Raw genomic sequence first — 13,570 nt, 5'->3', positions numbered from 1 at the left:
GAATGCTTATGATGATCTGCACCCACATAGAACCTGAATACCCATGAAAAATGATGTAAATCACCCTCATGTAGGCTTGTGGGTAAAATAAATAATGGATCTCTGTGCAGCTGTTTTACTTTACCAGTCAGAAACTGAGGGGAACTGAGGAAAAACGCAGTGACAGTTCAAATACCACACTATTGAGGCTGGTGTTTGAAAAGAATGGTTATTAAGCTTATATTGAAGTGTGCCTGAATGTCTACAGTACAATAACACCACACATTTAGAAAGCATTAACAACTGATCAAGAAGCCACAGCTACAACATTCTGCTATATCATAGCATTTACATTATTAACATTTAGCAGATGCTTTTATCCAAAGCGACTTACAATACAGTATATTGTCTATAGCAATTGACTGTTAAGGGCCTTGCTCAAGAGCCCAACAGTGGCAACCTGGCAGTGGTGGGGATTAAACCAGCGACCTTTTGGTTACTAGTCCAGTACCTTAACTGTTAGGCTACAACTGCCCTTCAAACTTAGTATTCAACTCTATGACTGATTTAACAAGTCGTGCCAAGCAGCACACATTCCCACATCCATTTTCACCAACAAAGTGCTGAAGCCGCAGCTGGTGTCAGTTCCTGTGAACCCTTTAAAAACGGACCCACATCTCCACTGTTTTGAGAGCCCAGTAGTAACATATATGGGTGTGGGCTCAGATGACACTGTAGTAACAACATGGCTAAACATGCTCTTCTTCAAATTGCTGGCCAGTGGCAACACCGAATTTCAAACCTAGGAGTTCATAACCTCGGCGCTGGCGTGCTAGCGGAATATCACCTGGGCGCCTTCAAATTTAAATTTTGCTTCTTTCTTTGAGGGCGTACCTAAATGTCTAGAAACATTTTTTCACCACCTGTGTGTGGCACAACCTTTCTGTGCAAAATGAAAGGTGAGTTCTTTGTTTGGTTTATCCACTATGATTGTGTACAGTTATTACTCAGTGTGTTGCACCAACATCTGTGGTCATCAAATAATGTGACCTCAGTGGACACATTTTATACTTATTACCTGTGGTCACACACATCAGGTCATGTGCCGGCACTGTTTCTTAACAGTGGGTAAACAACATTAGTATGGTGATGCTAGGAGCCCCTGGCCTTCAGCTGCTTGCGTCACATGTTGGCTGGTTCCAGACCAGCAAGATTACTGTATACTTAAACTAGAGTAAGGTAATGTTCACTATGAAAGCACTTCTGTAAGTCGCTCTGGATAAGAGCATTTGCTAAATGCCAAAAATGTAAATGTAAATGTGAAATTACAAGCCAGAACGGCACCACTTTTTTTGGCCGAGAAGAACCGGTGTTGTTGCAGTGGAAAAGTGCCAAACTGGTGAGGATTCTGGCACACTATTAGTAAAAACCACAATAAAAAATCTAAAGTACAATTTAACCTTTAATAAACGTGTTTGTGGCCTAGCCCACCACTAAAATCTCAGTAGTGCTATTGGCTGGCAAGGTATCAACACAGACATTATCGGCTATGTCTGAGGTCAATTACCAAAAACCAGCAATGGATTGGTGCTCCAGGGTATTCCAGGGTTGTGCCCAGTGTTTCTTTGTGAATCTGGACCCACTGCTACTTTCACCTAGAAAAATGATGAAGTAGCCAATAAACCTTCTGCATACTAACATGCAAAAATCATCACACATAAGAGACAAGAATCACAACAGTGTCCCAATACTTCTGTCCAAACAGTGTATGTTATGCTGACTTAACAATAGCAGCAACAGTAATAACAGCAATAAATATTCCTGAGTAAAACTATAGGAATTTATCTAATAAGTAATAATATTAAGTAAAAGTTGCCTTTCCTCTAGTTATGAAAAAGACCTTTAAAATTGTACCTGAAGGAGCTATTCCTAAAATAAACTTTCCAAAAGGGTACTTGGGGGCCAGTGCATTAACCTGACGTGGCTCCAAATTCCAGCCGGCACCCCTATTTATGATGTCAACACTGGGCTGTAAAATCCATTTGGTCCTGCACTAGAAAAGCTGGTACAACTCATCTGCTCTAACCAATTTTAAAAGAACAGATGGCATCCATCTCTACCGTAGAACTATACAATATAACTCACTTCATGAATACATTTATCTTAGACATTCACAACAACATGCACATCAGCTATTATCAACATGTCAGAAATGTCACCTACACTGAGTTTGCAATGTATTAGGTACAGCTACTGTAGAGATCAAAGGTTTAGATGCACTTATAAAGTCACATCTTTATCACAACGGTCTTACATTTTAATGATTTCTGCAACTGTACAACTTCTTACTTGAATAAATGAACTCTTTTAAAGGTTTATTTTATGGTTTCTGAGTCTGCTATGTCAAAACCATCATACATTACTGGAGACCAAAGCTGTAGCCATAAACTGAACGATGGGGGGGACCAAATCTACCCGGGTGTGGGGGGAAGTGTTTTTTGTCATTCTAAAACGTTCCTGCCATCAACAACTGACGGATCCCAACATTATGCAAAGCTAATGAGTGAAATATGTTTATTCATCATTTTTACATCAGTATATTGGGGGAAGGGGGCATTTTAGTGCATCTAACCCCCTCCCTCAGAATATATTTGGTAGTGCAGAATGTCAAAATTTCTTGTCAGTGATTTAAAGTGACATCTCATAAACATAATGGCTAAGTCACAGGCATTACAGCAGGAAAGTCTGGGAAGCTCTGAACAGATTTCAGAAAGCGAACCAAAAAATTTTCATACATCAGGAATGTCACTTGGAATTATTTCAGCAAGTACTGGTCCTAAATTATCAGTACAAACACTTTGCATTGGTCCAGAAGATGAACCGAACTTCTGGACCCTTATGCTGAGAGGAAATACCTCAGAATGGTCAGATGTGATATAAAAACCACCAAAAGCTTCACTCAAAGCTTGACTGAAGTTTGTTGCTGATCACACAAAGAAAAAACCTTCAGCACAAAAGTTGTGATGATAAAAGATTGAGTATTGAGAACAAAAGGCAGACAAAGGTGATGCATTCGACCCAACAACACTGCACCTACTGTTAAACTTGGTGCTGGCAGTTTTATGTTCTGGGAAAGTTTTGCTGCCAGTAAAACTGGAGCGCTACAATAATTAAACTTAATAATTAAATTTTATACTTGATGGAACTGGGTGGTCCAACAGGAAAATGACCCAAGACACATCAAAAATGGTTTTCGAATGGCTTTATGATAATACAGTTAAGCTTTTGGGGAGTCCATACACACTGATCAGCCATAACATTAAAACCGCCTCCTTGTTACACTCACTGTCCATTTTATCAGCTCCACTTACCATATAGAAGAACTTTGTAGTTCTACAAAAAGAAACCATATTACACCAGTCCTTGCCTCACTACATTGGCTGCCTGTTCAGCACAGGATTCATTTTAAAGTGCTTTTATTTGTTTTTAAAGCGCTTAATGGTCAAGCCCCGGCTTATCTCAGTGGTATGCTTTCTCCCGCAACCGCACAGCGATCTTTAAGATCAGCCACTCAGAATTTGTTGACTGTTCCTAGGGCTCGTTTGAAGCTAAAAGGTGATCGTGCATTTGCAGTTTATGCTCCGAGGCTATGGAACACTCTACCTCCTAATATTCGACAAGCACCTTCGGCCGCTGTTTTTAAATCACTCCTAAAAACATACCTTTATAAGCTGGCATTTGAACAGTGAGGAGCTGTGTTAATTTTAATTGTTTAGTCTATTTGTATTTGTTTTATTTTGTCTCTTACTCTGTATTTTTATTTGGTTCTTACTTTTTTTTTTTTATATAATGTTGTGTTATGTATGCTTATTCGATGTACAGCACTTTGGTCAACGTAAGTTGTTTTAAGAGTGCTTTATAAATAAAATTTACTTACTTACTTACTTACTTACAATCACTGACTGGAGTCCACCTGTTTTCTACTTACTTTATTAGGCTGCTTTCACCCTGTTCTTCAATGGTCAGGACCCCCACAGGACCACCACAGAGCAGGTATTATTTAGGTGGTGGATCATTCTCAGCACTGCAGTGACACTGACATGGTGGTGGTGTGTTAGTGTGTGTTGTGCTGGTATGTGTGGATCAGACACAGCAGCGCTGCTGGAGTTTTTAAATACCATGTCCACTCACTGTCCACTCTATTAGACACTCCTCAGAGACAATCATCTGTTGCTGCTGTTTGAGTTGGTCATCTTCTAGACCTTCATCAGTGGTCACAGGGCGCTGCCCATGGGGTTCTGTTGGCTGGATATATTTTTAATTGGTGGACTATTCTCAGTCCAGCAGTGACAGTGAGGTGTTTAAAAACTCCAGCAGCGCTGCTGTGTCTGGTCCACTCATGCCAGCACAACACACACTAACACACCACCACCATGTCAGTGTCACTGCAGTGCTGAGAATGATCCACCACCCAAATAATACCTGCTCTGTGGTGGTCCTGGGAGAGTCCTGACCATTGAAGAACAGCATGAAGGTGGGCTAAAAAAGCATGCAGAGAAACAGATGGACTACAGTCAGTAATGGTAGAACTACAAAGTGCTTCTATATGGTAAGTGGAGCTGATAAAATGGACAGTGAGTGTAGAAACAAGGAGGTGGTTTTAATGTTATGACTGATCAGTATATGTGAACAGCACTGATAAGTCAAGTCTATGCCAGAAACCAACACATTTGCCAAGTAGATTAAACTAATAAATGTTTTTCCGATGTATCAACCATCACCGGTTCCCAAAGCCAAGTGTAAACAAAGAACTGAACTGAAAACTGAAAACATTTTTGGCCAGAAGTCTTACACAGGCTTTGTTCTGTGCTGGAACACATTCCAGAGAAACACCAGCCTTTGGGCATCTTTTAACTCATGATTAAAGAAAGATAAAGTTTGTATCTCACTTAAAGTTCTGTCCTGTTTTACCTGTATCAAAGAAAGTACATGCTAGGCCTCATTCTTTCAGCTGAGTACTTGTCTTGTGTAAAGAGAGCTCCAAACGACTGTAAAACATTATGCAGGTAGAACTATCACTGAGCATTCATTAGAATATCTTTCTAAAAGAGTAACAGCTGGGGGTTAACGCCACCATATCAATAACAAAAGCCTAATGGATAGCAATGGTCCCATTCGAACAACATGCTAATTAAACTGATGATGTCTGTTAAGAATAACATAGACAGTATAAAAATTTGCATCCGTTTATGGCACTAAATATTTATTTATTTATTAGAATTTTAACATCATGTTTTACACATTTTGGTTAGACAAGATTCATCAGTTCACAAGTTTAATATCAAACACAGTCATGGACAATTTAGTATCTCCAGTTTACCTCACTTGCACGTCTTTGGACTGTGGGAGGAAACTGAGCAGTATATGGGCAGAATATGCAAACTCCACACAGAAAGGACCCAGGTCCCCCACTTGGGGATTGAACCCAGGACCTTCTTGCTGTGAGGCGACATTGCATTTTTGGCAAATAGCAGATGCTTTTATCCAAAGTGACTTACATTACAGTTACAGTGTACAGTTTGCACAATTGAGGGTTAAGGGCCTTGCTTAAGGGCCCAACAGGTGCCAACACCAGTGAATATGGGCATTACTTTGACTGAACACTTTACATCTATAATGCTAACCATGTCCAGCCAGCAACCACTGCACTCCAGAGTAACTGGAATAAATAAAAACTTTAATAACTCTCACACACTGACTGGAGTTATGAGTGTTCAAAATGTTAAATGCAGGACATATTTAAATGTCTAGAAAAAGCAACAAAATGTGACCCCCAGGGTGGGCCATTACATGCATGTACTTATTGTGTTTATAAACACAGCATGCATTGATAAAAGGCAGAATAAAAAATTAAGACTTCATCTTACTGGGTTAATTAGTGACTCTACCAGTAAATCTGTCTGATTAAGCAACATGTTTTATTCATTCAAGTCAAATGACAGAGATGAGATGGCAAGTCATAGTAGTAAACGAAAAGAAATAACACAATGTAGGGTCCCACCCCAAAACATACACACGTCTGTTTATGCTGGTGCCAGTCATTACTGGTAAATGAGAAAGGTTTGCATATCCCTTGTATTATAGGATACGCTTACCAGTAAAAAAAATCCCATGCTTAATACGTGCTTAAATAGGCCAGTCCACACCACTACATACACACAGCTGCAAAAAGTGTTCTCATATTAACTTATTAAACATGTTATAACCTTTATGCTGTATATTCTGTGTAAACTAATAATTTCTTGCATTCAGGACTTTCCGGCAACTTACTTGGGTTAAGTTCTGAACTATTGACCTGGCTATTCCCAAACACATTGTATTTATTTTAAATGCTTCAGGTCATTGTCTTATTGTATCATCAATCTACCAGTGAGGCTTCAGGTGGAGTTTCAGATTACAATTTTAAAAGATGCCAAGTCTCAAACCAAGATGCTGGACAAGAATCTAGGCCGGAGCGTCTGCTTTTGTTTGTTTATGAGGATTTTAACGTCATGTTTTATACTCTTTGGTTACATTCATGACAGAAACGGTAGTTACTCATTACACAAGATTCATCAGTTCACAAGGGTATACTGAACACAGTCATGGACAATTAAGTATCTCCAATTCACTTCACTTGCATGTCTTTTTTGGATAGGGACCCGGACCGCCCCACCTGGGATCGAACCCAGGACCTTCTTGCTGTGAGGTGACAGTGCTACCCACTAAGCAGGAGCGTCTGCTAAATGTTGAATGTAAATATAAGATACTCCGACCTGCTGAATAGTTCAAACAAGGTTTCGGCTACTTGTTTCCACTACATATTGTGTTGTATATTTCTGCCAAAACTCGGGTCTTATCCAAACATTGTCCTCCAAGCACTGTGGAAGTGTGTGGTTTGCAAAATGTACAGCAATCTGTTGAGAGCTGTGGTTTTCTTCGTGGTGTTCTTTTATAACACCAGATATAAGATATGTTTTAAGTAGAAAGCACTGTGTCACATGTTTATGCTAAAGTATTTCGTGGGTTTACTTTTTTAACTTTCTTAACACTGTACATTGTGCTCTACGTGTGTTTTGCAAGAGACCCACTTAAGTAAGAGTGGCAGATTGATTGTTTTATGCATACAGTTTATATAAAACACACTTACAGTGTTTTTCAGCCTTGTGCATCTCAACACTTCTTCTAAGGATCTTTGAAACGTGATCTTTCCTGAGGTCTGTCTCAAGGTTTAGGGTAGGGTAACTCCACAGCCCATGCCTTTTATCTCATTCCATTCATGGAACACATGACATTTGACAATATATTAGCTCACAGTTTTACATACTTCCTCCAACATCAGAATCAGAATCAGAATCAGCTTCATTCGCCTAGTATGTGTACACACACAAGGAATTTGTTTCCGGCTGTTGTTAGCTGTTGTTTGTTACCCCTACAATTAACAAACAATACAATATACAAACAAAACTATATATAGACAATGTACAAATTTACATGCTCGGCAGAATTTGCATATGTACAGAAAATACAAAAATAGCATAAGATAAATAGTAAAGTAAGGTAAGATGCAATTGCAGTATTATACAGCATGTATAAAGTGCAGTGTGGCATGTAAACAACAGTAAACAGCAGTTCAGTTTTAGTTATTAATGAGTTTGATGGCATTTGGAAAAAACTATTACAGTGTCTGTTTGATTTTGTGTGCAGGGCTCTGTAGACTGTAAGTCTACTGTAAATGCTGTGTAATATACTGTGTAATATCTACTGTAAAATACTGTGTTCAAAAAGACATAAAACATTAACATTTAAAGTTTAGGCAGAATGGGCTTGCCTGTTATTTTTACTTGGGTAAATATCAGATCTTAATTTTAAGTACTACAAAAATCAGACCTGCACAAACTCTGTATGTCACCAATGCAAGAATTGAACTTAAATAACTTTAATGTGAACCCTTTCTATAAAACCTTTCTATGCTGGTTACATTTAAAGTCTATCTGACCAACACAGCTGTTTGCTGGATGGACAAGAAGGTGTGTAACTCCAATGTAACTGGGGAAATAAAAACGTATTAACTCTCACACTGTCTGACTGGAGTTATGAGTGTTCAAACAGTTAAATGCAGGACATATTTAGATGTCTAGAAAAAAAAAACAGCAAAATGTGACCCCCACTATGGGCAATTACATGTATGTACTTATCAATTATTGTGTTTATGATCACAGCATGCATTGATAGAAGGCAGAATAAAAAAACTAGACTTAATGTTATTGGGTTAATTAGTGACTCCACTACAGTGAATCTGTCTTTACTTGGGTAAATATCAGATCTTAATTTTAAGTACTACAAAAATCAGACCTGCACAAACTCTGTATGTTACCACTGCAAGAAATGAACTTAAATAACTTAAATGTGAACCCTTTGTATAAAACCCGTCTATGCTGGTTACATTTAAAGTCTATCTGACCAACACAGCTGCCTGCTGGCTGGACAAGAGATAAATGGACAGCAATGACAGACATTTAACCAGCACTTTGAACAACACGTGTTTACAACAAGTAAAGAAGAGTATGCCTGTATATAACAGGTACATAAGGAAGTCCATGTGTTATTTTTTATCTTGTGATCTCTTGACTTAAGACCATAACTTGTTTTTCTGTGTTGTTGCGTACACTCCACCAAAGCTGGTCTTATTAGGTGACCAGCACTGGTCTAGCGCCGGTAAACATAGTTATTTCCTCTTGTGTTAGTCTCTGATTAAAGTAAAACATTTACATCTACAGCATTAGCAGACACCTTTATCCAAAGCAACTTTCAATTGAGACTGTATACACTTTAACCACTGAGCTACCACTGCTCACAGAGGACTGGTCTGTCAGCCCTTTTCATTCACATTTATTTTAAAACGAATGTAGGGCAGTTGTAGCCTAGTGGTTAAGGTACTGGTCCAGTAATCAGAAGGTTGCCGGGTCAAGCCTCACCACTGCCAGGTTGCCACTGTTGGGCCCTTGAGCAAGGCCCTTAACCCTCAATTGCTTAGACTGTAAGTCGCTTTGGATAAAAGTGTCTGCTAAATGCTGAAACTGTAAATGTAAATGGATCCGTGATGTGATGTACAGAACAGAACAGAACAGAGGAAGGTCTTTTAAACACCAGAACAGTTGTAATCACAAGAAAACAACTTGGTATCCTGAGATCATGAGAAAATAAGTCGTGATCCTAAGAAAACAACTTGTTATCTTGAAACCACATGCAATAAAGTTATTCCAAGATAACCTTTGGTATCTTGAGATCACAGGATGAGATAACAAGACAAAATAACACATGGGCTCCTGCAGATACCAGTTAAACTGACCTTAATGGAAATCAGATTGTATATATAATGGACAGCATTACCTTGGGTTAGGCAGTTTGAATGACGATTAAAAATCCAGTCTCTCCATGGATATGGATATGGATGTGTGTATGGTTTTCCTCTTCTGTAATCCAAAATCAATGTTGGTTGTTTATATTGTGGTCTGTTTTATTTTATTTAAGCAGCTCTAACTGGTTTAATGGTTCTGTTCTGTTAAACAGGCACTTGAACTTCTCCTAGAAGTGGACCTAAAGTCTGCATGGTGTCCAGTAGTCCCCAGTATCAGGTGCAAAACGATTAAAAGTTTATTTTCTCCAGGAAAACAGAAGCATAAACTTTCTCCACATTAATCAGGGAAGCTAATAGTACTTCTCCTTTCACGATTGATCGCAGAAAGTCGTGGCGTCGTTTTAAAAACCCTCAGGAAGTTCAAAACAACGTGGCTCCAACAACCAGAACCTGGTGTCTCCTCAGGTTAAGACACAATGCTCTCCCGTGGGCTACACGAGAACGCGCTCACACTGTCCAGCTTTTTCCTGTAGAGTTTATAATAGACTAAAATGAATAACACTTAATAAACAACCTGGTTTAAAGTGTAAAAGCTACAAAGATCTGCACACGTACAGTCCATAAACACGCAGTAAACCGGACAGGCTGGACAGCATCTAACCGCGTCGTTCTCTCCACCGCTTGTGTCCCGTCGTTCCCTCCCTCGTTCCCTCCCTCCATCACTCCCCCATTCATTCATTCACTCCCCCGGGGCCGAGTGTCCCTTTTCTCCTCTCATTGAAAAATCACACTCGCATGTTTGTCTAACCCCACGACTTTAAAAAAGCCTGACCGCATAACAGCAAAGCTTCATCCATTGTTTACCAACACAACCGATGACTTCAGACAATCATACACCATCCATAACACATCCATAACATTAAACTGCACTCACTGTCCATTTTATCAGCTTCACTGACCATATAGAAGCACTTTGTAGTTCTACAATTACTGACTGTAGTCCATCTGTTTCTCTACATACTTTTAACCTGCTTTCACCCTGTTCTTCAATGGTCAGGACCCCCACAGGACCATTATTTAGGTGGTGGATCATTCTCAGCACTGCAGTGACACTGACATGGTGGTGGTGTGTTAGTGTGTTGTGCTGGTATGAGTATTAAATACAATGTCCACTCACAGTCCACTCTATAAGACACTCCTACCTACCTAGAGACGATCGCTCATCTATTGCTGCTGTTTGAGTTGGTCATCTTCTAGACCTTCATCAGTGGTCACAGGACGCTGCCCACGGGGCGCTGTTGTCTGGATATGTTTGGTTGGTGGACTATTCTCAGTTCAGCAGTGACAGTGAGGTGTTTAAAATTCATCAGCGCTGCTGTGTCTGATCCACTCATACCAGCACAACACACACTAACACACCACCACCATGTCAGTGTCACTGCAGTGCTGAGAATGATCCACCACCTAAATAATACCTGCTCTGTGGTGGTCCTGTGGGGGTCCTGACCATTAAAGAACAGCATGAAAGGGGGCTAACAAAGCATGCAGAGAAACAGATGGACTACAGTCAGTAATTGTAAAACTACAAAGTGCTTATATGTGGAGCTGATAAAATGGACAGTGAGTGTAGAAACAAGGAGGCGCTTTTAATGTTATGGCTGATCGGTGTATATTTTAACGTAGACATCAGTGGACAGTGGTAGCCTAGTGGGTAGAGCTTTGGGCTCTCAAATAAAAGGTTCAGAGTTTGAATCCTAGCCACTGTTGGGACCTTGAGCGAGGCCCTTAATTCTCTCTGCTCCAGGGGTGCCGTACAATCTCTGACCCCAGCTTCCAAACAAGCTGGAATATGCAAATAAAGAATTTCATTGTACCATGTATGTACAGTGTATCACAAAAGTGAGTACACCCCTCACATTTCTGCAAATATTTCATTATATCTTTTCATGGGACAACACTATAGACATGAAACTTGGATATAACTTAGAGTAGTCAGTGTACAACTTGTATAGCAGTGTAGATTTACTGTCTTCTGAAAATAACTCAACACACAGCCATTAATGTCTAAATAGCTGGCAACATAAGTGAGTACACCCCACAGTGAACATGTCCAAATTGTGCCCAAAGTGTCAACATTTTGTGTGACCACCATTATTATCCAGCACTGCCTTAACCCTCCTGGGCATGGAATTCACCAGAGCTGCACAGGTTGCTACTGGAATCCTCTTCCACTCCTCCATGATGACATCACGGAGCTGGTGGATGTTAGACACCTTGAACTCCTCCACCTTCCACTTGAGGATGCGCCACAGGTGCTCAATTGGGTTTAGTCCATCACCTTTACCTTCAGCTTCCTCAGCAAGGCAGTTGTCATCTTGGAGGTTGTGTTTGGGGTCGTTATCCTGTTGGAAAACTGCCATGAGGCCCAGTTTTCGAAGGGAGGGGATCATGCTCTGTTTCAGAATGTCACAGTACATGTTGGAATTCATGTTTCCCTCAATGAACTGCAGCTCCCCAGTGCCAGCAACACTCATGCAGCCCAAGACCATGATGCTACCACCACCATGCTTGACTGTAGGCAAGATACAGTTGTCTTGGTACTTCTCACCAGGGCGCCGCCACACATGCTGGACACCATCTGAGCCAAACAAGTTTATCTTGGTCTCGTCAGACCACAGGGCATTCCAGTAATCCATGTTCTTGGACTGCTTGTCTTCAGCAAACTGTTTGCGGGCTTTCTTGTGCGTCAGCTTCCTTCTGGGATGACGACCATGCAGACCGAGTTGATGCAGTGTGCGGCGTATGGTCTGAGCACTGACAGGCTGACCTCCCACGTCTTCAACCTCTGCAGCAATGCTGGCAGCACTCATGTGTCTATTTTTTAAAGCCAACCTCTGGATATGACGCCGAACACGTGGACTCAACTTCTTTGGTCGACCCTGGCGAAGCCTGTTCCGAGTGGAACCTGTCCTGGAAAACCGCTGTATGACCTTGGCCACCATGCTGTAGCTCAGTTTCAGGGTGTTAGCAATCTTCTTATAGCCCAGGCCATCTTTGTGGAGAGCAACAATTCTATTTCTCACATCCTCAGAGAGTTCTTTGCCATGAGGTGCCATGTTGAATATCCAGTGGCCAGTATGAGAGAATTGTACCCAAAACACCAAATTTAACAGCCCTGCTCCCCATTTACACCTGGGACCTTGACACATGACACCAGGGAGGGACAACGACACATTTGGGCACAATTTGGACATGTTCACTGTGGGGTGTACTCACTTATGTTGCCAGCTATTTAGACATTAATGGCTGTGTGTTGAGTTATTTTCAGAAGACAGTAAATCTACACTGCTATACAAGCTGTACACTGACTACTCTAAGTTATATCCAAGTTTCATGTCTATAGTGTTGTCCCATGAAAAGATATAATGAAATATTTGCAGAAATGTGAGGGGTGTACTCACTTTTGTGATACACTGTATATATGACAAATAAAGGCATTCTATTCTTCTGTTCTACATCATGGTCATGGTGGCAGTGGGTCCATCGCCACATGTCAAAACTGGGCTCATGGTAACACACCTTTTCACTCGGGTTAATGTAGGGCATTGAATCCACCTTTTTGGAGAGTGGAATGATGTGTGTGCTATGATGTTGACCTAGATTTGTAATCCATTCATTCAATCATTCATTCATTGTCAGTTTCACTACCTCAAGGCCATAGCCATGTACACAGAGTTTCTTATTTTTATTTCATTGCAGACAGGATGAACCTGAGATATTTCATGTTTTATCTGCTCAACTTCATTTCATTCATTAATAAACATCCATTCTTGCATTTCAGGCCTGCAACACATGCCAAAAAAAGTTGGGACAGTAAAGCATTTACCACTTTGTAATGTTGCCGTTCCTTTTCACCACACTTAAAAGATGTTTTGGCACCGAGGATACTAAGCAATTTAGTGATTCAGGTTTTATTTTGTCCCGTTCTTCCTGCAAACGTTTAAAGATGTGCAACAGTACGGGTCGTCGTTGTCGCATTTATTCATTCATTAATTCATTCATTCATTGTCACCACCACTCAAGGCCATAGCCATAAATTGAATTTAGGGAAGGGGGAGGGTGGCAAATCTACCACCTGAGGTTCCTGCCATTCTACAGCATTCCTGCAATTTCAATCACTGATGGGGACGT

Source organism: Trichomycterus rosablanca, chromosome 7 (genome assembly GCF_030014385.1).
Source record: "Trichomycterus rosablanca isolate fTriRos1 chromosome 7, fTriRos1.hap1, whole genome shotgun sequence".
In the NCBI taxonomy this organism is placed as follows: domain Eukaryota; kingdom Metazoa; phylum Chordata; class Actinopteri; order Siluriformes; family Trichomycteridae; genus Trichomycterus; species Trichomycterus rosablanca.
Note: the sequence above shows the minus strand (reverse complement) of the source record.